We start from the raw sequence: 25,317 nt of genomic DNA, 5'->3' as shown, positions 1-25,317 counted from the left end.
GGCAGCATATTGTATTGGGTTACATTTAGAGAAGTCTTACCCACCTTATCCTTTGCCTTTTTGGCCTTTTTGGCCTGAAAAATGCTAATGGTAATGTACATCACAGGCCAAAAGGTCTGCGGTGAATATAATAGGAAATGAGCTGCCATGATTATCTAAGCGATCAGACGTCTGCCAACACTTATCAAATAATAACTTTCCCTTGCCTGCCCAATGAAATGTGCCAGGATACGCTACATTTCACATTTTAGAGGGCATGATGAAACATGGCTTTTTAATTTTAGCTGTAAATGTGTCGGAAAGTAAAGCTCTAAAGCCTGTTTACGTTGTATTAAGGACTCAACTAACCCTCAATGCATAAAGACTGGCAAATTTCTTGCCGCCCACAGTTGGGCCTTTGTACCTGCCACACTCCCAGTGAGCTCATAAATACCTAACCTTTACTGCCTGTTCAGTCGGAGATTGATATTTGCTCTAAAAATGAAAATATATGTGCAAAGTATCAGTCATCTGGGAGATTTCTCTCTTTTCCTTCACACAGTGCTGGTCTTGACAGCGTCAGGTTTCTATCTCTGAGGAGAGCTTTGTACATTCATAATTCGGTCTCGCTGTCAGTCTTGGAACATTTTTTTCGCCTAAATAATGTGGCCTAGTAGTCAAAATCTGGCTCTGATTTGCAGTAGTGCATTGAGTGATAGAAGTTTGGGTGTTGAAAATGCTGCTATACTCATGCACCCACATACTCATTGCTGATTAAGCCATTTGTAAAGGAGTCTTTGGCACTGGCTTCCCTATGAGGTTTCAGTCTAATCAGGTTTTTGTTCGTTTATGCATGTTTTTTCAAAAGCTGGCTCTTTGCTGCATTGTACCTTGACTCGAACACTGAAGAACAGTTGACAGTTTTCACAAAGTGTGATAGACAGCTCAGCCCTGGCATGAGTTCTGATGTTTATCCATACTGTTCCAAATGTAACGAGAAAGGCATAAAGGAATTAAAATTTGACACTTTGGGGCTCCAAAATGTCCCACTCTCACTTCACCCTCACATCACAGTATGGAACATTTCTTAAAATTGCTGTTTTCTTTAGGTTATTTTTGTCTTTTTTGAATGTTTCAATTAAAATCCAACTGGGTCCCTTTAAATCGGTGGTCTTGTATTTGGCCTTATATTTTGGAAGTTAAAATAAGCCATTTGTGCCTGCAGAGAAATCTATTGACACCAGCTGGGACACCATTGGGATTTTCTTTGAGGTGGTCATGATGATCTGTAAAATGCGGACATTCCGACAGGTGTTTGCTTGTATTTAGTATTTATATGCAGAAATTATTTTACACAAGTGTTTTGTCTGACCCGCACAGACTGTGGATTTTTGACTTAGCTGAAATGATTGAATGCTTCATGCACTCTTAGTGGCTCAAGTGGGAGAAGTGTCAGGGTAACTACATTTTCAGTTCATGCAATGTGTACATATGTGTTTATGTGTGTATGTACACGCTGGGAGTGTTAAAACTGTGCAATCCACATCTCAGGAAATAAAATTTTATGGGTGTTAGACACTGCACAATGTTAGCATAACATGTCCCTATTGCAGCATTCAGTTCATAGGCAGAATATTCATTTTGGATTTATTTGTAATATTCAAACATGCTTAAACCTTTTGGCATTCTTCCTATAATCAAATTAAATTCATTGGCCTGGTGCCCTGCTCTTTAGGAGATCCAGTAAGTATGTTTTGATTGCTTTTGATTCCTTGTTATAGTTTTTGCTAATTACTGTAAGTAGCTAAAAAACATAGATTCTGTAAGTAAACAAATGTTCAAGACTGTGATGATTAGCTCTGTTAATGTGATTTATGTTTAACAAGCTGACTTCAGCCACAATAATGCTCCACATGTGAAATAAAAAGAATCAGAAACGTCCTCGCTGTCTTGTTTTGAGAGTCCCACTCTTTTCATAAACCTCTTTTATAGGAAAGATTGTGTTCAAATAATATTATACGCTGACAGCAACTCTTGAGCATTTGGAATTGTTGTGTTGTAGTTGAGGAATAGGATACCCGGAGTGAAGCCTCTCAGCTTTTATGGACATTTACCCACAAGTTGGAGTCAAACAAAGAGCTTTTTAACAGCTGTTTGTTTGTTTAGGCTCTGGGTTTTTTTTTTTTTTTTTGGTTTTTTTTTGTATGCTTGTCAATGCCAGTGGGTCACAGTAAAACACAAGTTACTGTTTGTCCTGTTACTTCAGGACAAAAGCCAAAGGACTATTAAATGTTGGTAGGCTTTGTTAGAGGCCAGCAGAGAAAATCTGATGTGTTTAAATGAAGGATTGTAGCTCTATGATGTGCATTTACTAAAAACAATAATATTAAATTTCTTTAAAAAAAATAGCTGATGTTTCAAATGAAACTGAATTGTTTTTAATTGAAATAACAGATGATTGTTAAATCATCAGTTGATGAATGGAGTAGTTAATTTTTGCTATATCGTAATGCTATATGGGTCATTCTGTTTCAGATTAACCAAATTTCGGAAACTTCCTCAGCTCAAATATCTGACTTTGTTAATATTTTTTTCTGTAGATTGACAAACATAAATAGTCATGAAGCTAAAATATTAAATGTCACAGATGTATATTTACTGAGTAATCTGTTATTTTGTTAGATGGGGGTCAAAATGTCAAATTTCAGCTGAGATTTGGAGCCAATTTACAGGGGTGTAAAAATAACTTAAGATTATTATTATTTATGTGATTTTTTTTACACAGAGAACCAGAATCTAAAAAGATATGAAGATATCTTTAATACTTCTTGAGTTACAGGCATGCAGACTTGAGGCAAAAACCACAAGAAATGCTGTTTGCCATTTTTGAACTGTCACATCAGCATATAATGAAACAAAAATGGCTCCAGTCAACAGATTTTACTAACAGACCTTCCAATATCTGTGTATTTTATTAAATGTGATTCTGATATGTTTTTATAGTAATTTTTTATTAATTGCGTATTGTTTATGTTGTCATTTTGATCTTCTATATATGGGATAGTGGTTTAATGTGTAAATGCACATCTGTGACATTTTGGCTTTCATCAGTATGTATGTTTGTCTTTCTACAAAAAAAAAAAAAAAAAAGAAATCAGCAAAATCCAAAATTTGACATGGAATGACTCATATCATAGCGCAGACACACACACAACATAAAACTGGGGTACAGGAAAACTCCCTCTAGTTGTCTGTATTTACATCAATCTTCAATAAAAATCTACATTTCTTTTTTTTTAATTGGAAACATATAAAAATGACATTTTCTTAAGAGGGGCTGTTAGACCAATTGCTGGCTTTGTGTATTCCTCCATTCCCTCCACATCTATTTTTCCTTCGGTTCGGTTGTTGTCTCTTTCCTTTTCACTCATTTAAGCAGGCAGCTAACAGTCATTTAGCTCTCTTACTCTGTGGCAAAGCAGAAATGACTTACCCGACCACACCGACCATGGAATCCTGAAATAAAAAGCTTAATTTCCCTAATGCTTTGTGATTGGAAGCCAAACAGGCCACAGAGGCCTGGGAGACCTCTGCCCAGCTATGCATACACAGAGCAAACACTATGAAGCTTTTGCTGTCTTAACTGCTCTCAAAGTCTGACCCCAAAGATCTGTGAATAACCCTCAACCAGATATCTTCAGCAAATCTTGATCATGCTAAGGCTGAAGGGATTATTCATCACCTCTGACTATTACTTTACTTTATGTAATTTCCTCAACAATGACAATCACTGACCATAGTCTCTCACAGACTACAGTATACAGTAGCCTACATGTATCTTTCATGTTCTATGAAATACAGCACTGCTCATGTGGCTCTGCTGTGTGTTTGCCTGTGGCAGAGAGGAATCTCATCAAGGCTCACTTAGATGGAAATTTTATTCAGCAGGAATGTCTTCTCCAGTCCCAGTGGAATATCTCAGAGGCGGATCAAAATCTTAAATGGCGTTGAGGGGAAAATTGAGTTTACCTGTTTGAACTAGCTCTTTCAGATTTCCACGTTAACAGTTATTTCATTTCCTTTTGGATGTTTTTCAACACCAGCACTACTTTATAGCATTTTCTACATTTTGAGGCAAAGACCAAAATTATGTTCAGCTTTTGGAAGCTGTTTCTCTGTGACATCGATAGTATTCAGGTTGGATGCTATATTTAACTTCTTGCAAACGAAACCAGGATAGTTGGGATATATTATATTATATTATATTATATTATATTATATTATATTATATTATATTATATTATATTATATTATATATTGTTTTATATATTTTTTTATTTTCATATGATTTACTTTATATTTTATTGTTTTAATTTATGTCATGTCATTTTATTTTATGACAATGCCTAGACTGCAGGGTGGCTGGCTGATGGCCAAAGAAAGTATAATAGAACTTCAAAGCATTTTGTCAAACAAAATTAAAATGAAATTTAAAACATATTTTGCATATTATGTTTACATATGTGTTTACATATAAAATTTTCATATTATTTATATATTAAATTCTACTTAATAATGTTAGAAAAATAAAATGTGCATTATACATTGCCTTTTTTCTGTTTACCTCAGAATTAATTGTTAATTGGCCTGACTGCTCAGTCTTTTACTTCTGCAAATTTCAACAAGTGAGGGTCAAAGCCACAGGGTCAAAGACATGAAGAGAGAGGAAGCAGGAGTGAGTGTGAAGACTTAATACCCTCACTGCTTTAGATATACAGCCAACTTCTCAACAAAAGAGATTTACTGGACTAGGAAACTGGCAGATGAGTTATTCAACCAAACAGAGGAATGAGGTCAAGTGAATGGGGCAGCTGTGAGTAAAGCAGAAGTTGGGAAAGTGTAGGCTTTCATTATTCCACTCATTTTACACCAGTACAAGTCAGTTCATGCCATTTGAATTAATCGAACATGTTTCCTCTGAACATTCTTTGTGCTTTTTCATCCATCTCTTTCCTGCTTCTAGTTTTATGATACTGTATAGACAGTTGGACACAAAATAAAATGGAATAAGTTCACATAGTTCTACTGTCAGTATTTGTCTGTGTGGCTATGCATTCCACCAAGACTTAACAGTTTAACAAACACCGATCTCAGCAATTTTGCATAAAAATTCCATATTAAATGCATTTATTGAAATTGCAGAGATGCAAACTTTTATTTACATTGCGTGCTGTTCTGTTGTGTAAGTAAATGTGTAGAACTTCAGCGGGATCTGTGGCCTGGCTGGAGATTTGGCTCCACTTTTTCGGGGTGAACAGGCCTGTTACCAACATTTTGAGTTATTATTATTTTTGACATGCACTGCTGGACTGCCGATTTTAAATGGGAGGCACATTTCGTTTGATTCTTTACTGTTTTATAGCACATCCAAACACTGAGAAAAAGTCTATTTTTTAGCTTTTTCCTTTAACTAGCCAGTGGGAAAAGTATGAGAAATGAAAGTGCTTGGTAATTGTAGATCTTTTAATTTCCAGATTCCATAACTGCAGTTATTTCTTGAAGTGGAATGTGCTTCATTTGAGATTTCGAAGCTTTCTTTATGTGTTTAAGAAGATTTTCAATATAGCGCACAAGTCATATAAGCCACATTTATGGCACTCTTGAACTGTTGTAGTACGAAAAAGACAAGCATGTATGCTGTTCAATATTTCTCATTTAGCATCCCATAGAAATGGTTAAACTGTTCCTTTAATATCCTGGAAAAACTATCCCCTCATTTTTTTATGGCAATGGATTACGATTGATTGCTGATGACCTTATGTTCAGGTCACAGACTAGACTGAGTCTGTGACGTGTTTCAATAAATCATTTTTCTGTTGAAGTTTTTGGATTACTACTATATTTTTGGTAAATATATATATGTAAGACTAATATCATAAGAAGAAGGGAAGTTATTATTGACTGAAAATATCTAGACGGGAGCTCCCTCAGGTTTGTGGAGAAATGAAAACACTCTCTTCCAGTAGTGTATATTACACTTTAAGCAGGTCACTGAATCTTTCACCAAGATTATGACATTAATCCATCCTCAGAAGGCAATAAAATACCCTCTCAATTTTTACTGCTGTCAACACTTTGTGTCTGACTCTATTATTTTACCCCCCACCCCCTCAAAAAAAACACTAACCACAAATATGGTTGTAGTTTCTCGTTCTCTTCTCAAAGTGGAAGTTGCATGCACGACTCACACTGTTTCTCATCTTGAAGGTGGTCTTGGACAGACCCCAAGATTGCCTGGATGCTTAGTAATATGAAAGTAATTAGCAGTGGTTTCATGGTGTGCTGAGATACGTGCAATAACAAAGTGACTGTGAGTCACTGGTGCCCAAGTCAGTGCTTGTAGTCAAATATTACCATCATCGGTGTGGGTAAACACCTGCAACCAGGGCTTAAAATTAACACTTGCCAAGTGCCAAATGTGAGTAAAAATTAGTGTTGGAGAGTATATGAAACTTGCCAGTTGGCAGATATGTTTTTTTTTGTTGTTGTTTTTTTGTGACTTTATTATGATAGGACAGATCACAGCTGACAGGAAGCTGGAGAGAGATGGGAGGCGGGATCAGAAAACGTCCTCGAGTTGAGATTAGAACTAAGGACGCGCGTATGTCGGTGCTCTGCTCACAAGGCTGTCAGTGCCAAAATGTAACTTTTTTTATTTTTATTAATTCTAACAATGCCTTAGAACACGGTATGGTTTAGCGTGATAATCAAATTCTAATGTAATCTGATGAAGTGTGTTTTTCAGAGTGAAGCGCTGTGTATTTGTTTAAAATAAATTCATTGTTCGTATAAAGTAAATGCTGTTTGTAGTAAACTCCATCTCTGCAAGTACTGTGAGACGCTTATAACGTGCATTTGAAAATGCAACATGCATCAGAGATTGTTTTATAAAAACTGTTTTTTTAACAAAAGAGAACCATTTCAGATGAGAAGTTTTTCTGTGGTTTTCTGCCCAAATAAAAGCTCTAAGGTTTAATGTTTGAATGAAAAAAAAAAAAAAAAAATATGTTCTCACAATTTGTTCTGTGTGTGTGGCAAAATGTTAGTTTTAGGCCCTGCCTGCAACTACCACTGAGGATTGCATTTGATGTTTGGGGTTAGTAAAATTAGTTTTAAATGGGCTACTTTTAATCAAATAGGATCCATTAAATTGTTGAAAAGTGACAGTAAATTTATTATATATATACAGTGTATTTATTATATATATTTAAGTTAAGAAATTATTTTATTGTTAGAAGAGAGTAGTACATAAAACCAGTGCAGCGTAGGACCAATATACAGTAGAACCCTCATTAAACAAAAATATTTGAACGCAGATTACTGTGATTGACCAATTAGAATAAAGTATTCTAGAAATGTACCTTCCTTTTCCAGAGGGAAAAAGTCAAAGCATTCTCTCCTGATCTACAAGCACCTCAAAAAGTCTGGAAAATATTCCCAGCTGTAGTGTCACAAGGGCTTTACACCAGCCACTGCTGCTCCACAATTCCCTCCTAATTGATTGTCCATTTTCCTTTCCAGGGACCAAGCCAAAGTGGTTCTGTAAGCAAGTAAGAGTGTATGGCTCTTTGCCAGAGCTTGTCCACTCAGCTTTCACATCTGCATCTGGAAGTGTGTCCATGGGTTTGAATACTGTTTTCTGTATAACTCAGCTCTCAGGCTTTGAGTGATATGGACGTTAAGCATGATGCCGACCCTGCTCTGCATTTCTCAGCGTGTGTGATGTTGTTTTTCAGTTTAGATTTACACCTATATTGAAGCATTTTCCAAAACTAACAGGACACAATAACACAGAAACAGAGACTAAGATAACAAGGCTGAAATTTCTGGCAAGCGCAGCTTGAGATGAGAGATTTCTCAGAAGGTAAAGCCATTTTCACCTCTTCTTGAAGAAGCTAGGCCAAAAATAATCTATGTGAAGCATATTTCACAGTTCTTTTGAGCCTTGAAGAAAGCATAGAAAACCTGGAGTAAGCATAGAAAAAGTTTTGTTAGTTTTAAGCTATCCGTTATCAGTTCGACTGAACTTGCTGCACACGTCTGAAGAAGAAAAATGGAGTTGAAGAGGGAAATGTATCATCTGAAAGTCTTTTTTAATATCTAAAGCATTTGTTAAGCTCAAGGCTTTGATGTTATAAGCAAAGCATAATAGAGCTCTTATCAGCATACTGATAACTTCATCTCTATCTTTTAATCTTTTTAAAGGGAAGAAATATGACAAAATACAGATGTGGACATCAATTGCAGACTTGGAATGGAAACCAAAGGAACTGTTTTAGTCCTGCAATAGCAGTAATCTTGATTAATCAGTGTCTGTTACATAACTAGTTGGAAATTAGTGACTGTAGTATAGTATTTTACAAAAATGCTGTGATCTGATTGGCTCTTCAGAGTGCTACTGTTTCTTTTTGGCAGTGATTCTTTTTTATTTTTAGTGTGTTTGCCTCTCTCGGGCTCAGACAGCTTTTCCATGTATGTCTTTGTTTCCCTCTGAACAGGAAATATGCACCTTATTTGAGTAGTTTTGGGGCTATTCTTCTATCAAGCAGAGATTACTGAGGAGATTTTAGGGACTTTGTGTTTTGCCCTCAGCCTGCAGTTGGCAGGATTTTACTTTTTAACACCAGCAGTGGCATTTTACTTCAAATAACGAAATGGCCAGATGTCAGTGCCACTCTGTTTGACTCCTGGTACATAGTTCAATAGGTTGAAAACTACCTACCTTTTACTGCTCTAAAAGAAAATTTCCATTTCTAAAGCTACGACCATACACACAGTACACAGTTTTGTGGTTAAAAATCCAAGAAAGGGTAGTGGAAAAGAAACAAAATGATTTTAAAAGTTAAAGAAAAGATGTGACATACAAGTGCCATGCTCAAACACGTTCATCTAGCTCATGTTTACATAGAAAAACAATGGAAAAGTAGCAAAACGCAAAAAGGAGAAGTTTAACAGAAGGACTGAGCTGCTCTTTTCCATGAAAGGAATGTAGATGACAGTTTCTAAAGCTTGTGTTATTCCAAGTATTTTGAAACTGTACAATAGTTTGGCATGATAAATAGTCCAAATCTATTATTTTCTACAATTTATTATTTTTTAACATTTATTTATTTATTTAGTCATTTTGAAGCTCATCTACTTTCGTTGCATTTTGAGTTTTTTAGTGTTCAATTTGAGTTTCATGGAAATAATTATAAGGTATGTTAATGTTTTTTTTGCATTTTTTTTTTTTGAGTGTTAATTTTTATTTTAGTGGGATTATTAATTCTGTAATTGTTGGTAATAGGTTGTAATTTCATTAACATGGAAATATAAAAACATAGCCAAAGTTTAGACCAGAACTGGTTCATTTATAATAAAAAAATATTTGAATTGAGCAATCATTTGACAGACATGTAAGCCATCAGGCTACGCATTGGCCTATTTTTAGACTATCAGTGTCCATAAAAAGCAAGGCCATGCTTCATTAGAGAAGGTCTGACTGCATGTTTCCTCTCAGTCAGAGGTTTGTTTCACACCTCACTGTACAAGTATTTGAAAGGAAGCCACATGTTCTTGGTACCAGATCGACATATTAAACAGTACGCTGTACTTACTGGGGCACTCTGAATCCCCTGGTTTCAGCCATGGGTTTCAAGAATTCCGCCGCTGCCATGTTTTCAAGGAAAGCAAACATGGAGATTCGCAGAACATTGACGGCAGCTGCAGTTCTTGAGTGTAAAGGGGCACAAAAGACCAGAGGGGGTGCTTCAGAAGGAAGTAGAGGGAAAAAGCAGGGTGACGTGGAACAAAACTACAGGAGAAGGAGGTAGGGGAGGGAGTGAAGATGTTTTATTAATGGCCAGGCATTAAAAAGGTAATAGAAATTATAAATTGCAGCAGTCCGTTGAAACCGAACCCTCTGCTTCAGGCATGTGCATTGCAAAATCCACTGGGTGCACTGCCACGAAGAAGTATTGTACTTCAAGACATATAGCCGCAACTAGAAATTAGGGTTTCCTGTGTAGACAGGAAGTTATAAAATGGAAAAAGGGCAAGACAAATTCGGATTCTTCATTTAAAGCAAGAAAAATCAATAAAGAGGGAGAGTGAGGCTGCTGTTTAGAAAAGAGGCACCCTGCTTTTCCTTTAGCTGACATGAGAATAACTCTGAACCTTGTCGTGCTGCTTGATTGGCATGATGTGAATCTGTAGACCGATGAGGGGAGGGTTTTTATGAAGGGGTGCTCATCAAAGGATTCATTCCCCCCATGTTGGTGGGACTTGAAGCTCTAGACTCCCAGAGCCAGCAGGGAGTCTGGACCCTCAAGGGAAAAAAGGGAAATACGATAGGCCTTTCTCTGACACCTGTCTATCTCTTTGTGTACCTTAACTGTCATAAATGGCTGATTTACATGTTTTTCAGGCTTATATGTTCTCTGCGGGTTGGCTTCGTGCTTTCTACATTGTGGAAACACCATCTGTGTTTCTGTTTTAGCCGGGCAGACCCTTAAGTGTCGTTTTTAGCAGATGGGGAATTTTTCCCCCTTTGCTTGCTCATTTTCCCATCCGTGAAATTAAGAGAAATCACTCACAAACAGAGCACCAGTTAATAAATCATGCAACAAGACGAGAGATGGATACGCCTGCTTGCAAGCTAAAAGTAAACTGAGCATGAAGCAAAGTTTGTCAAGGCAAAATATGAATGTTGGCTTGACAAAGACTTGTTTGAAAGTTTTGGAAGATTCAAATTCCAATTGAACTTCCTGTGGGGTGTGGCCAATTAAATTCAAATCCACACATATGAACTGAAAGGAAGCCAATTTTTAAATTCTGCACTCTGTAACAAAGGTTTTTTTCATATACAGTCATATTTAGTCTAGACATTTTCTTAGACACTAAATTGCTCAAATTTTGGGACATTATCTTTATTATTATTATTATTTTAATATTTTCATTTATTAAATCAATCCAATGGGACATTTAAATAGAAAACCATTATCATAATAATATTTCACAAATTATATTCCCGTTTTCACAGTATTTTAACAGATGAGAGTCTTCTGTCAAAAAACATTTACAAACATTATTGACCCCAAACTTGAATTGTAGCTTGTTCTAATATAAATAGTTGGGTTTCCATTAGAATGTAGTACGCCACAAGAAGTATGTCATGGAAGAATAGACACACTCAAAGGATCAACATGCCAGTCCTCGTCTCGTGTCTTGATTAGCGGAAATAACCCGTCCCTGTAGAGGTGTGAGAGATAGGGGAGTCTGCACCTACACTTAGCACACTTGACAAATGTAGTCCACAACATGCCTTGCAAGTGCTCACGCAGTCCTCAGCTCATCTGACAGACGACAGAAGATAGAAACAGCTCTGCTAAAATAGTAACTAGAGTAATTTAACTTTCTGGATAAGAAGAGCTCTGCAGAGAGAGAGAATTATGACTTGCAGAATTTGGAAGCAAGGCAAGTAAAAAGCACATAATTTTGTCCACTGTTACTTTAAGTATTGACTCATACAGACAAATAATTAATCACTATACTGGCTGATAACCAATATTTTCGGATATATTGCAAATCCATAGATGATAGTATGGTTGATCTAGTGGGGTTTGGAGGGAGTAAGTGAGTTAGAGAGAAATGATCATTACTCATAGTACTGGCATGTTGACCATGTCATCAGACCATAGGTAACACTGGACTAAGAAAACAGAAGGGGAAGACTAACCAGATCCTAGCAAACACAACCCAGACTCTAACGTCTACAACACTGTGTGTGTGTGTGTGTGTGTGTGTGTGTGTGTGTGTGTGTGTGTGTGTGTGTGTGTATGTTCCATTTCCTTTGTGTGTGGTCACATGCTTAAGTGTATGTGTGTTTGTATGTATGTATGTATGTGAGTATGTGAGTGTGTGATTGTGTGTGTGTGCTTGAGTGAGAGACAACAGTGGTTTGCTGTCATTCATCTGTCATTACGACACCAACATGTTTTCACTCAAAAAAAAAGCCGTAAAACTACTTTTACTTTTCTGAACAGATTTTACTGCATGTGTATTTGTGTTAGGGCTTAGTGTGCATTAATATGTGCACATATACATGAGATAGCCTTGATTATGTACCTATATATATATATATATATATATATATATATATATATATATATATATATATATATATATATATATAAAATAAAGTTGCAATTTTGCAGACTTCCTAAAATGAATTACCTATCATTTTAAATGTTACATTTATCTAAAGAAAACACAATAAAAGTGTTGAAATTCAGTGTTTTCATTTGCCTTTCTTATTTCATCAGTATCTTTTATATCTAATTAATTAACTGTTATCTATTATTTAATTATCTATGTTACTATCTTATATAAGATTATATAAACCATTATTCTGGCTCAGAATGTTTGAGTGAAATATTACATTTAATTTTATGATTTTAAACCCTTCATTATTGTTATTTTTCAAAACCCTTTTTTTAAGCTCTAGACGCATTTATATCTTGAGCAGACATCAGCACTAGTGATGCGCGGTCGTCTTATAACCCGCGGGTCGGGTTAGGGCGGGTAAAGAAATTGGCACTTTATTTGCGGGTCGGGTTGGGGCGGGTCATTAAAAACAAAATGTAAAAAAAATCCATGTATGTTGCATCCAATTCCCTATTGGAATTAATAATCATATGGATTATTTTAACGATCTACTTGCTACGTTTCTGGACGTTTATCATGTAAGGACCCTTGCTGTTTGTTTATGTTTCCAATGTCTGTAATAATTTATGAAAAATATCTTAATTTGTGTTCCGAAGATGAACAGAGGTCTTATGGGTTTGGAACGACATGAGGGTGAGTATTTAATGACAGAATTTTCATTTCTGGGTGAACTAACCCTTTAAGCCAAGAATATCCTCTGTTTATGCTCCTTGGGAGGCTGGGTTTAAAAATTAAGGTGGCTGGCATTTGCCTGATGAAAATGACCTTCTTATATAAACTATGAACTCATAAGACTGAACAAAGCCTTGTGCTTAAGCCACGTACACTCATAGCATTCAATTTATTAAGCAGCAAACATGGCCAAACGCTGTAATACAATGAATCACCAAAACCCTCATTCTCAGACTCTGTTTAAGTGATTTTGTGGTCAAAAAGCCACTTTTCTCCACCGTGCGCAGTAATATTGATATATTGTTGTTCCTTCTCTGGTAAATTGGAGTTAAAATGTATCTTCTGTCTCGTGTAACATGGGCTTCTCATGCAGTCACAGTCTGTATCCCGCCTCACTAAATCACATCGGACGTGTGGCGTTCGGGTTCTGCTGGTTCACCCCGCCAGAGTCTGTACCTGCACATCCTGCAGGTCAACCTTCAGCTCACGTTGTAAATTCAGCTCGCCTCCTTCAAGAATTTAGGTTTATGTTGTATGTTGACATTTAGATTGGCCATGAATACCGGCGTGCTGAGCGCTGGAGAAGAAAGCCTGTGTTGAAACAGAGGGGCTAAAATGCAACTGTAGACATGTGTTGAGGCCAAGACACTCGAGACAAGAGGTGAGAAAAAGTGCATGACGCATGACTGAGTAACATAAATATATATATACAGTTTTCTTAAGAGTTGTTTTTGTTTGACACGAATATCTCTGTGTCATCTGTACACTGTATTCAGGCTTTTATTTGATTTTATTGGATTGGGTTCTGCATACAAAGTGCGTGCCTCTCGTGTTTGGACTATCTTTTCCCTAGTGCTTCAGTTAGAACTCTACGGACCATTTTACTATAATAGGCTTGAGCACAGAGAACAGAAACACTGCTTACAATTGTTTGTATATGTGTGTTGTAATCAAATTTGAGTTAAAATGACAGAGAATTATGAGTAGCGTGCCTCTTTTCAAGTGTAAGTGTAGTAGATACAGTACCAAGAAAGCTGTTCTTCATGGTTAAGCTGTGCTGTTCTACCAACAGCCAAGTACATTTTTTGCACGTTTTTTGTTAATATAGGTCAAAGAACAAGTGGGTCAAAAGGTCAGTGTCAACAGAACACGTACAACGTACTTCATCAGTGGTCTAGAAGTAGGCTCTTCTTTGAATTTTTTGCATACTACACTCAATTAAAACAAAGGTTATTACATGTTTGGAAAGAAAATACTATTTCACTCTTTCTACTTAATGTTTAATTCAGTTGTTATTTGTCGATTGTAATTACTTGTGAAATTTACTAGCGATTTCTGAGTGATTTTATTTTTCATTGTTAAAGTACAGGAATTTATATGCAGTGTATGAGTGTGTTTCACATCTAACTGTACCCTAGGGTCAAAATTGCTTAAAAATATGCCCATATGTCCTCAAAATGTAAAACTAGTTTTTCTTAAAGCTTTGAACATCAGGGTAAAATGAGTATTTACAAGTAAATAGAATGTCATTTCACGTGTATGTGATTGTTCTGTGTTGCAGTGAGTAAAGAAGAGTGTTGTATCATTAGTCACCAAAAGTAGTTATTGTATTTGTGTTGTACAGTTTACTTAGTTTTACTTTTATTCTCCATCATTTTGGAAAGAAATATCTCAAATTAGATTTTTCTCCGCTACCACATTTCCAAAAAGGTAATGCCTCAAACTTTGCTCAAATAAACTTATTCTGCAGTCAAAAATAAGAATTTCAACTTGAAATCAGACCATTCTAAATTATTCCAAAAAGACCAAATTACTGAGCTCTGTTATCCATATTAAGTTTCATAACTGTTATACTGAGTAGGTTTACAATACTTGTTCAAAGGAGCTTTGAAGGAGAAAAGTCTGAGACAAACTTTATATGTAATATGCCTGATTAAGAGATGTGAAGGCGCAACATCGGAGCATCATACACTGTAATGTTTTCCTCCTCTGCACCTCTACCTGTCACTGTACATATGCACAGATTTTCAAAGAATCATCTCTTTTTTTTCCATAAGTCTCGGCCTCCTCTGAAAAATATTTAGCTTTCCTGTCAACAACGACTTTGAAGGAGTCTGAGAAAAGGGCCTGCTGGAGCAGTCATTATTGTCTGCAATGAGGCAGATTTAGGGAGAGTTTCTGTTAGCGCTGTCTGGGTTGTCTGCATACCGCTTACCCAAATTCCTCTGAGGACGGCCCATACGCCATTGTCTCCTGATGCCTTTGGGACCCAATGATTTGAAACAAATGGAGCACATGAATGGAGGTTCTTGTTGTGGGTGCGAGTGTGTAATGAGGGAAAAAAAACAAGAGAGTTGACAGAGAAAGCTTGGTAGTTTGCAGAATGTTAATTGTATGCTGTATAAATGTGTGAAGCCACATTCTTTTTACTTTGTACAAAATCCTGTGAGACTAAATTCATCTGTACAGTCTCCAGGGCTGCATTGTCTTCGTTCTGCTCTGCTCTGTGGCACCCTACCTGGGTTTTGCTATGTTACGTGACCCCCCCCCCCCACCTGTGGATGTCAATCTTGAAGCTTGAAGGGGGACAAAAGCGGTCCTTGGTTGGGTGACTGTTGGGCAGGCTGGAGGTGGTGCCAGCTGTCTGTCAAAAGCCAGCGTGATGAATGCAGGTGGTGCCGATTCATAGATCAGACGTTGGAGGAGGGTTGTAAGAGGACAGGAATAGTGATTCTTATCACAGGCCCTCATCTCCACCTTGTGTGTGATCTTCTCATGGCTGGTTATGTTTACTGAGAACAATTGCAGAGGGTGAACAAAGCTTAACATATGTTGGTAAGACCCATCTTTTGATTTTTTTTCAGTATCCATATCTTGTTCCTTGCTTACTAGACTCTTTTTTTTTTTATCTCTCTTTGATTTTTTACCATTCTTTTTGTTCTAGAACCATTAAAGCAGGAATTTCCAAACTTTTTTTATTTGCTCAATCCCTTTGACCTAAAATATTTACTTGAATACTCTTTAAGTTAATATTTTAATAAATTGATGACACATTTGTATGTTCACAGTTCTCAGTTAATGTCACACAGTTATACAAATAAAATATTAAATCTTTTTTAGTAAGAATTTTCCTTTGTTTTTCTATTTTACAGTTATTTATTTCAGTTTTACTTTTTATTATTATTATTAGCTTTTTATACATTTACAAACACCCTGTAGTTCCCTTAATGAACACCAGTTTAGGAAACCCTGCCTTACAGGAAAAGTTCACCCAAAAAAAATGCAATTCTGTTATTATTACTCATGATATTCAAAACCAATACTTTTTATTTTTTCCATAAGACAAAAGAAAACATTTTGTTTGGTGGTTTTTTTCCCTATTCAGTTGCAGTGAATTGGGGTTTAAGCTTTAAGCCTTGAAAAAGGACACAAATGCATTGTAAATGTACCATTAAAAAGTAGTCCATGTGACTTTTGTGTATCTTCTGGAACGGTGTAAAATTTAAGTTATAAACTGAAAATCTTTCCTAGCTTTCGTTGGCTCATTCATGAGAGCAATACAGTAGCGATGTCCAATTTTTGATTGAGTCATTCTTTTGAGTCAAATCTTTACAATATTGGTTAATATCAGTCTGAATGATTCATTTATAAATTGGACAGATTTGGTTCTCAAAGTTCTCACTGATTCCAACAAAGAAGAAGACTGTCTCACAAAGCTATGATATGACTTCTGAAGAAGTTGTATGGACTACATTAATTACACCTTTTTGCCCATTTTGAAGCTTCAGCCCCCATTGATTGTAACTGCATGGAAAATATTGACCAGCACAGTCATTAGAATTTTAATTTCTTCCTCTGAAGAAAAAGTCTCACAGGTTTGGAATATGATGTTGAGTGATTACTGAATTTTCTTTATTGGGTGAACTATCCCTTTAAACGGTTCCATACTCCCTCATCCACGTGCACCGGTGTATTATATCAAAAGCTCCGACATTTCTCAATGCGTCTTGGCCAGGATTAACAGAACTGCTGTGATCGGTTCTTCACAGTAGGCGAGCTCTACGGGTTTGGACTGTTAATATGAACTTGAATTCACTGTAGTCCATCAGATCCCAGCGTTTTCTGAACATTTCCTCTACTCAGATGTATGGATGAATATAGGCCACAAGGTCATTTTTGTTTTTTTCAGAATCTCATAACTTTCTTGTCATTCAAAAGAAAGGCTACAAGGAAATAGCAGTTGAGTAAATTTTCTTGCGCTGGGTTCAGTGATACAACCAGTGTTATTCATCACTGACTTCCAGTCATACACAAGAGCATGAGCCTGCTGGCAGCTGTTGAGAGGAGATGGATGCGGTATGTTATTGATGATGACGTTGGAGTTTTTCTTGCAGACGGAACCCCCTGCTCGTGTCCATGTGTTTGCCCACTTCAGAGACACACCTTTGGGACCCAGACATGTGCCTGGATCTTTTAGGGTAACACTCAAAGCTTTGCTTTTACTCCACAAGCCACCATGGCTAATGTTAACTTTCACGATGGCTAATAACATCACACCGAGTGTCGTAAGGCTTTTAATAGAGACTCAGTAGCAGAAAGGGGTGATTTAGATTACTGGAGAGTTGAGAATTGAGAATTGAAATCCAGGTTAACTTCAACTTTCTAGAAAATGATTATTTATTCATTAGTGAACCCCAAACATTTTGTGGGACTGTTATTCATTTGTTTAGTCTAAACAGTCATGGGGCCAGCTGCAGAACTTAGCGCTGAAGAATGAAGTTTGAAGATCTGAATTCAATTAAAAATATATAGACGCACAGAATGAAATTTGATCAATACCCAATAAGATGTTACTGTGATAATAATAATAAATAAATAACCATACAGTATTAAGAATAATGCTACTGTGAATATTTATAGCTTGTTGATGAAAATAATTGTAATATTTACCATGTGCATCCAAGGCTGAAAGGCATGATTTAATATTGCATAACAACATCTGAAATGAGTTTACTGTGTATGTACTGTGTAAAGTGATATTACAAAAGTTTGCTTAAAAAATCGAGTAATTAAGTTAACTAATTTCATGCATGAATTCACACTAATGTAGTTACATGCACACAGCAGCTCATTCTAACACACAACAGCTCATTGTACTCTATTAAATCAAAAAATTAAGCAAAATTCAAGTTTCATTTTTAAATATATACTAAAATAGGTTGTAAACTGTTTCATATCAATGTGTATGTTGACATAAAGGATCTGTGCCATAATGCATTTTTATCCTTTTAAATTAGCAGTACGGCAATGTTTTAACTTGTCTTGAATAAGTGAAAACAAGATCCTAAATATCCAACATGGACTGCTAAATATCCAGTATTGACTGATCAGTAAACAGATATCATCATAATATATCCCATTCCTAGTAAAATTACTTCAGCTTGGGAAGTTTTACTTTACATTTGCAAAGTGTCAGTTGGGAAGTGTTAATTCCAGATCCCTCAGATGAATTTGGAATGCCATTTATTCTTAAGTGACTAAATAAATGAAAAGATCATGTTCATGTTAGGAGTATTAGAATGAATTGGAGACAAGCTAGCACAGCGCTGTTTTCACTCTCTCACAAACACAAAGCTGTTGAGCGATTGTGTGCCATGTGAGAGACATTTCAGATGTTTATGTAAGCACTGAACAGGCCCAGCTGCTCACATCTGGATCTGTGGTGATGCTCAGTTAGGAAGGGAGAAGAAACAGTTCTGTTCCTCTGCACATCTTAAGCAGTATTCCGACAATAAACAGATCAATTGAAGAGAATAGCTCTTACACCTACAGAGAATTCACCCGTGTCAGAAGTTCTTCCTCAAGGAAGGTGGTTCTCTGGCACTACTTGGGCGTGCAAACAAGAGAAATTGCCTAACAAAACAAAGGAAACAAATGTATGATTTCATGTTGTTTCTCTTTTTTTATTTTTTTATTCTAGTGTGTGGCCTTCAAGCCGCTGATCCCAAATTTTATGTATCCATCTTAATTTACAACGTTTTTGGCAAATCCATCCTCTGCTATACCAAAAGTGGATCTACTTATCCAGTGCCCTTCTTCCTTCCATGTTTGCCACAGATTTTCCAGCTAGTGACAGATGACCGCAAAAGACTATGTGCACTCTAATGGTTTTCAGGCACAGTAACATGATGCACAATCTACAACATTTGCCAGCGAGGGAATGACACTGGCATTTTCTTTCAAAGACACCAACTCTTTGGACATCTTGAGTTGTATGTATTTTGAACAAGTATGCTTTTGATTATTGAGGACAGTGTGTAATGTAAGCAGTGATTTTCATTCACATGCCTTCCAGTTATCTCTGGGTCTTCCTTTGGTATTTCAAAATATTGTGGCCTGGTTTCAAAAGTCAGAGTGGCACGATTTCAAAAAGTCTGATTGTCAGGACATGTGAGGAGCCACAGGATACATGTGGGCAACACATGAGGAAATGATGCGATGGTTCTGTGAAATCAGGTCATATTAAATGACCGGACAGCTTCGATCTTCTGTGAAACTTTTATGGCTTTATATTAACGGTTCAAACATTGTTTTTCAAAAGTGTAATTGCCATCGCAGCTTAATCAAAGGCAGGCCAGATCAGAGGCTGAAACCGTAGGCGTGCACCTACTCTGAGTGTGTGTGCGGCAGAAAGAGTAAAGCACAAACAGAACACTCTGAAACACTAAGTTCTAAGACACCATGAACCATTTCCCACCAGCATTACAATTAAAAGCAGAGCTCATCAGTGGAATCAATCTTATTAATCTACTTTGCTAACTGAACCAATGTGTTTTTTTTATCTGTGCTGGCTGTCAGGACACAGTGTTTTGCCATGTTTATCAATTTGTCAATGAAAGTGTTTTGTAAAAGAAAATTTTACAAATCAATATTTTTGCAAAGCTTTAAAGAAAAAGAATATTCAGTTAAAGAGTGTGTGTGTGTGTGTGTGTGTGTGTGTGTGTGTGTGTGTGTGTGTGTACTACTAAAATTGATTGTTTTTATATACGCTTTAAGCCCAAATTAATTTTGTTTCAAGCTTAAATCTAACCAAAAAAAAAACTATTTGCAATGTGGTAAGAAAAAATAAATAAAAATAAAATGTCGCTTATATATTTCATTATATATATATATATATATATATATATATATAAATATAAATAACCCTGCTCCGGGTGTGTGTTCACGGTGTGTGTTCACTGCTGTGTGTGTGTGCACTTTGGATGGGTTAAATGCAGAGCATGAATTCTGAGTATGGGTCACCATACTTGGCTGTATGTCACATCACTAAAAAAAATCACTAATGAAAAGTCTATATTTCTACCTTGTCAAAATCAGCTCTGCACAAATCAACCCATTTGGTTGCACGTCCCTTTAAATGCTAATGAGCTCTGCTGACCCCGCCCCTCTCTTCTGTGGGGTGATGAGCCGTTCTAATGAGACTGTTTACTTTAGCCACATTTGGCCACAAATCTGGTTAACTAGCACATTATTAAGAAAGGGGATTTGCAAAGATGCTTAAAAAAACCCTTATACTCACTTCTTCTGGAGGTGAAGCTGGATCACGAATGGTTTGCACGAACATAGACACATTTAGGTAGATCCGGAGGTGCATTCCCTTCACAAACAAACGTAATCCTCTGCGTGTTCAGCAGATGCGGGAGTAAATGACTACTGCTATGTTCATTATTATATCCAACAACAGAACACCTCAGTCGCTTCGGAGACATTTGTCTACGTCCCTTCTCCGGCATCGAAACAATGGCAGTCGGACTGTTACAGCTCACTCAGGGTGGGTCTAAGGTAAGACGGCCGTGTCAATCAACTATCGTGGGAGTGGCCTGGGTTTTTGTGACGTCACAGAGACAAATATGAGAGAGTGGCTTCATTTAAAAAAGGGGATCTTATTTTTAGGGATTAAGTAAAAAGCACTGGGTGGATTTTTATCATTACAGGTTAGATGTGTACACACACTGCCAACACAGATTTATTCAAACAACATGTAAAAGTGAATTTTCCATCTGATGACCCCTATAATTATTATGTCATTTTAAAAGATGTTTAGATATATTTACTGAAAAATACAAAACTTCTGGTTAAAGAATTTGTATTTATTTATTTATTTTAGTTTTTTTGCAGTGAATATTTTAAATACTGATGGACCCCTTTTTTTGTCTCGTTTTTATTCTTGAGCGCCTCAATCTCTTTCCTTTTTCCTTTCTGATTTATTCATTAAGATTGCATAAGCTATCAAAGTACTGTGTTCAGTCCAAGTATTTTAGTGTGGATATGGTCTGAAAGTATGTCTGGTCTTAGCTGCATTATCCATGGAAAGAAATTGTTAGTTCAGCCTGCTTTTAATGAAGAATAACAATTATCTGTCAATTTCAAGGCTTTTCCTGCATGTTATTTTAGGAAAAAACTAATGTCTGGACCAGATACACAGCAAACGGTGCTAAACAGCTTGACACAGGAGTGTTGAGAGGAAACAGATGCCTGACTTCAGCATGAAACAGAAAAGAAAAGGCATATTATTGTCAGTGAATAAGTCCTTGGGTCTCATTTGTGAGTAAGTGCTGTGTGTAAGTTGTAGTAATATGTAGTTTTTTGGTTGACTGTAGGTCAACAGTTATTCCTCACGTTTTAATTCTCCAGAAGCCTAGATCAACAAATGGGTTTAGTTATTCATGGATGCCCAGCCCCTCGTAATAGGGCTTGCAAGAGTACTCATTTTCACTAATCACCTAGTCATCCATAAATTCAGTCGACTAGTTAGTAGGTCAGGGTTACCCTACAGTTGCAGCCAGTCTCCAGCCATGCTGAGATGATGGAAAACAAAATCTTGGAAGTCTCTATTGCCAGATACATGCTGCATGAATAGTTCAAAATGTCCTGATATCTTATAGTTTATGTCAGCTTTTGGCCGAGGTTCAGTTGATTAATTGATGTCAGAGGGGTTTGCAAGAATTTTGGCTTTTATGTGTGAACACTCTTTATGAAGTCTTTATGAACGCAACATGCTCCAGTTTTGCTGTTGACATTAACATAATTCCACTTATATTTTGCCTTTACAGGATACCGAACAGAAATAATGTTACACAAATACAGTTTGTGGACAGTTGTGGACTATTATTGCAATAAAGAACAAACACTGAAGTCATGTGATCCACTAGTCGATAAAGATATCAATTAAGTGGATTTCACTTGAGAACAAAGACTGCACAAGATGAAGTAATATGATCTGAATTAAAAATAAAAAATAAATTTTCAGTGGGGTAAAAAAACGTAATCTACGACGTGTTCTTAAAACAAGTCTTAATATCGTATGGTATTTTAAAAGTAAATGTATCCTGTTATTGTTTTTAAATATTTTTACTCAACAAGACAAAAATACTGATCATAAAATAATTATGTAATAATTTTTCCTGGTGTATTTCTTCCACTCAAATCTAGAATCTAAATCTAAGATCAAAGTTAAATCTAAATGCTACTGCCCAAGTTTTATCAGCTACCACAATCCACAGTTTTTCAAAAAATACGCAGGAAAAGAGTCTGATTCGAATATGCCGGATTTGCCTAACAATCAGTAATGTTTTACATTGTTTATTTTGTTTGTTGGCATGACATGTCAGTCAGAGGCAGTAATTGCTATTTTTTACTAAGGCATGTCAATTCTTCTTAAGACTTTGCAAATGTCATGTAGCTGATGGCATTTTCTTGTCCGCTTTTGCTTGGCTTTTTTTACTCGAAAGAAAAACAAAATTACAAGAAAGCCATTATTTTCCGACCCAATTCTCAACAGACCAGAGGGGGCGGGGCCTCTCGCTCTTGAATGACGGCCTGAGCAAACAAATGAGAAACCAGAATGTTTGTGTGGTCATTTGTGGCTTTAGCCCTCTATTTGCATGTCATTACCAGCTTCTGTCAACCCACAAAGTGTTCATTCATACTTTCACTCGAACGCGGCACATGGGTGAAGAACACACACATGCCCATAAACACACGTGCAAGTTTAGCATGTAGATCTGAACCCAAACACGTATTCAAAAACATAAATAATCTCTCACCACGATCTGTCTCAACATAAATAGAAAGACAGCTGCCAGGGCCAGTTAGAGTTACCTCTGGAAATGACAGTTGTCTTGTTAGCAAGTGTCGCAGTGTGCTGAAAGGAAGTTACGGTTTGATAAGTTGCACTTGACACATGGACATTTGCGTTTAGGAAGCGTTGTAGATTGACAGTGTGGCAAAGAGGAAAAGTTAATGGACACAAATAATTGTGTATTTGTGTTTTATGAATCGCTTGCCTCTGCTGAGTTCAGTGCTTAGCCCTTTGCTGACTGGTTAGCGTCAATGTGCTACATGACCGCTAAAGAGACATTCATCAAACAGGGTGTGCAGGTTTTCCAACAAGTTGATTTCTTGTGGAAAAAAAAAATCCCTCTCCTGCACACTGTGTCATCAGTCCATCCATCAAACGGACAGTGTTGAAAAGCTCTAAAATGGTATTTTGTTTTGTAGCAGTTAAGCAAGACTGGGCAGAGTGAAGGAACAGAATAATGTAGTATTGTGCTCGTGTGTTGAGTGAGTAGAGGATGCCTTCTAGATGATGAAAGAAAGGAGGAGGAGAACGAGAGATTTTTGGGAGTCAAAGTGAGGATTTAAACAATTGAATGCTACTGGGGATGAACTGCGTCTCACTGATTACGTTGTTTACTTGTGCATGTTGTCTGTGTTGTTTTAGCACTTGACTCACTAAAGCGGACGTTACTGATAAACCGTGATCCAGATCTGGACCCCGGATTGGTTCCTTCTGGATCATTACTCAATAATTTATATTACCCAAAATATGCAGCTGGATTATTATGCACATTCACACTATATAGAACAAAGTTTTTTTAATGGTCGCAAAGTAATTTTTTTCAAATTTGAATTTGCACACTTCGCTGTTTTTTTGTAGTTTTATTTCTTTTACATAAAATAATGCCCAACTGTTACTTGAAATAAAATAACAATAACTGAAATAAAATAATATTTAAACATTTATTTTATTTCTTCTAGTTGCCAACACAACATTTTTTTTTTCATTTAAGTACTAAAATAACTAAAACTATATAAACTGAAACTTAATTTTAAAATTAATTACTTTAAAAATGACAAAAACAACAAGAATTATTCAAATTGAAATGAAAACAAAATATTAAAAAATCTAAAAATATATAATTCATAATATTAACAAAAACCATAAAAGTGCAGTGACACTAAAATATTGATTTGCGAACATTGTGTAAAATTGCCCATATGTTAAAACTGATCTATTTGAAATTGATTCATAAATTAAAAACTTATAAATCATATTTTTACTTTTATATCATTGTATACTGGATAAAACAACAGTTTTAGAGCAACTATTCTGATTATTGAGGATTTATCTTTACAAATGACTATTGCTTCCATACTAAATTACAATATGTATACTTTAAATGAACATAATTGAATTTCATACCTAGAAGACATTTAAAAATTCAAGGAGCCACAGTATTTCAGTGCATTTAGCACCTGGTTAGCATGGATTCTGCAGGTAAAACAGGTTTTTGTGCTGAAATACACCTCACGCACAAGTTACTTAGCTGCTCAGTAAATTTATCCCTTTAATGTTCTTTCTGACCTTATCTTGCTTACAAGATGCAGATCTTTATGGAAGGATGAGCTAATGGGACACAGTCATTGGGACACAATGAGCAACAGATTCTTTGTGGTTTTTGCTCTTTCATGTGAGAATCGCTAAAGCCAATTAAACACTAATTACGTAAGTCAGGCTCTCAACCATGAAGTAATTCAGAAACATAGAGGTTGTTCAGTCGCACCAGCATCTCAGAGTTGCATTGCATGAAAGACGAAGAAGAGACGAGGCAGGGATTAGGGAGAAATGTGAAGAGAAGGCAGAGAAAGCATATGGGTTCTCTGAGCCAAATCATTACGCATGCTTCAGGACCGGGGGTGTGTGAGTGCTGGCAGTGCTGGGATGTTTTACACTGGCTTTTTGTGGTCAATCTGAAGCTCTCTGTGACCCACTGGTGACCTGTCCAACCCCCTCCGTGCCACAGGCCAATTGATGTGCAGGTTAATGAGTTGCTTCACAGTTCCCACAGTCTGACACCAGCATGCCTTCTTCATTTCTGTGAACTGCTCCGATCTAATCTCAGATAGAGATGTAAACATCCATCTTCGGTGATCCTATCACAGTTGGTCAGCCAAGATAGATTGCCATTTACACCTGGTACTAGTACACATCTCAAATGTTTCCCCTTTGACCGCTAGGGATAAAATTTTGACGAATGGAGGCTCTTATTTCAGGTCTCA

At 36.5% G+C, this 25,317-nt stretch overlaps 1 protein-coding gene and 1 long non-coding RNA gene across 2 annotated transcripts in view; both read left to right on the top strand.

Moving 5' to 3' along the window:
• Positions 1–25,317, top strand: part of LOC122137680 (inactive tyrosine-protein kinase transmembrane receptor ROR1-like) — an 85,925-nt gene that overhangs the window by 3,245 nt on the left and 57,363 nt on the right. The gene's annotated exons all lie outside the window — the stretch shown is intronic.
• Positions 20,181–22,219, top strand: LOC122137681. Its single transcript, XR_006155021.1, has 2 exons — positions 20,181–20,757; positions 21,370–22,219. It is a non-coding gene; the product is annotated as an uncharacterized LOC122137681 (long non-coding RNA).

This window comes from Cyprinus carpio, chromosome B6 (assembly GCF_018340385.1).
Source record: "Cyprinus carpio isolate SPL01 chromosome B6, ASM1834038v1, whole genome shotgun sequence".
NCBI lineage: Eukaryota > Metazoa > Chordata > Actinopteri > Cypriniformes > Cyprinidae > Cyprinus > Cyprinus carpio.
The sequence above is the reverse complement of the archived record's forward strand: the minus strand, read 5'-3'. Positions and strand labels throughout refer to the sequence as shown.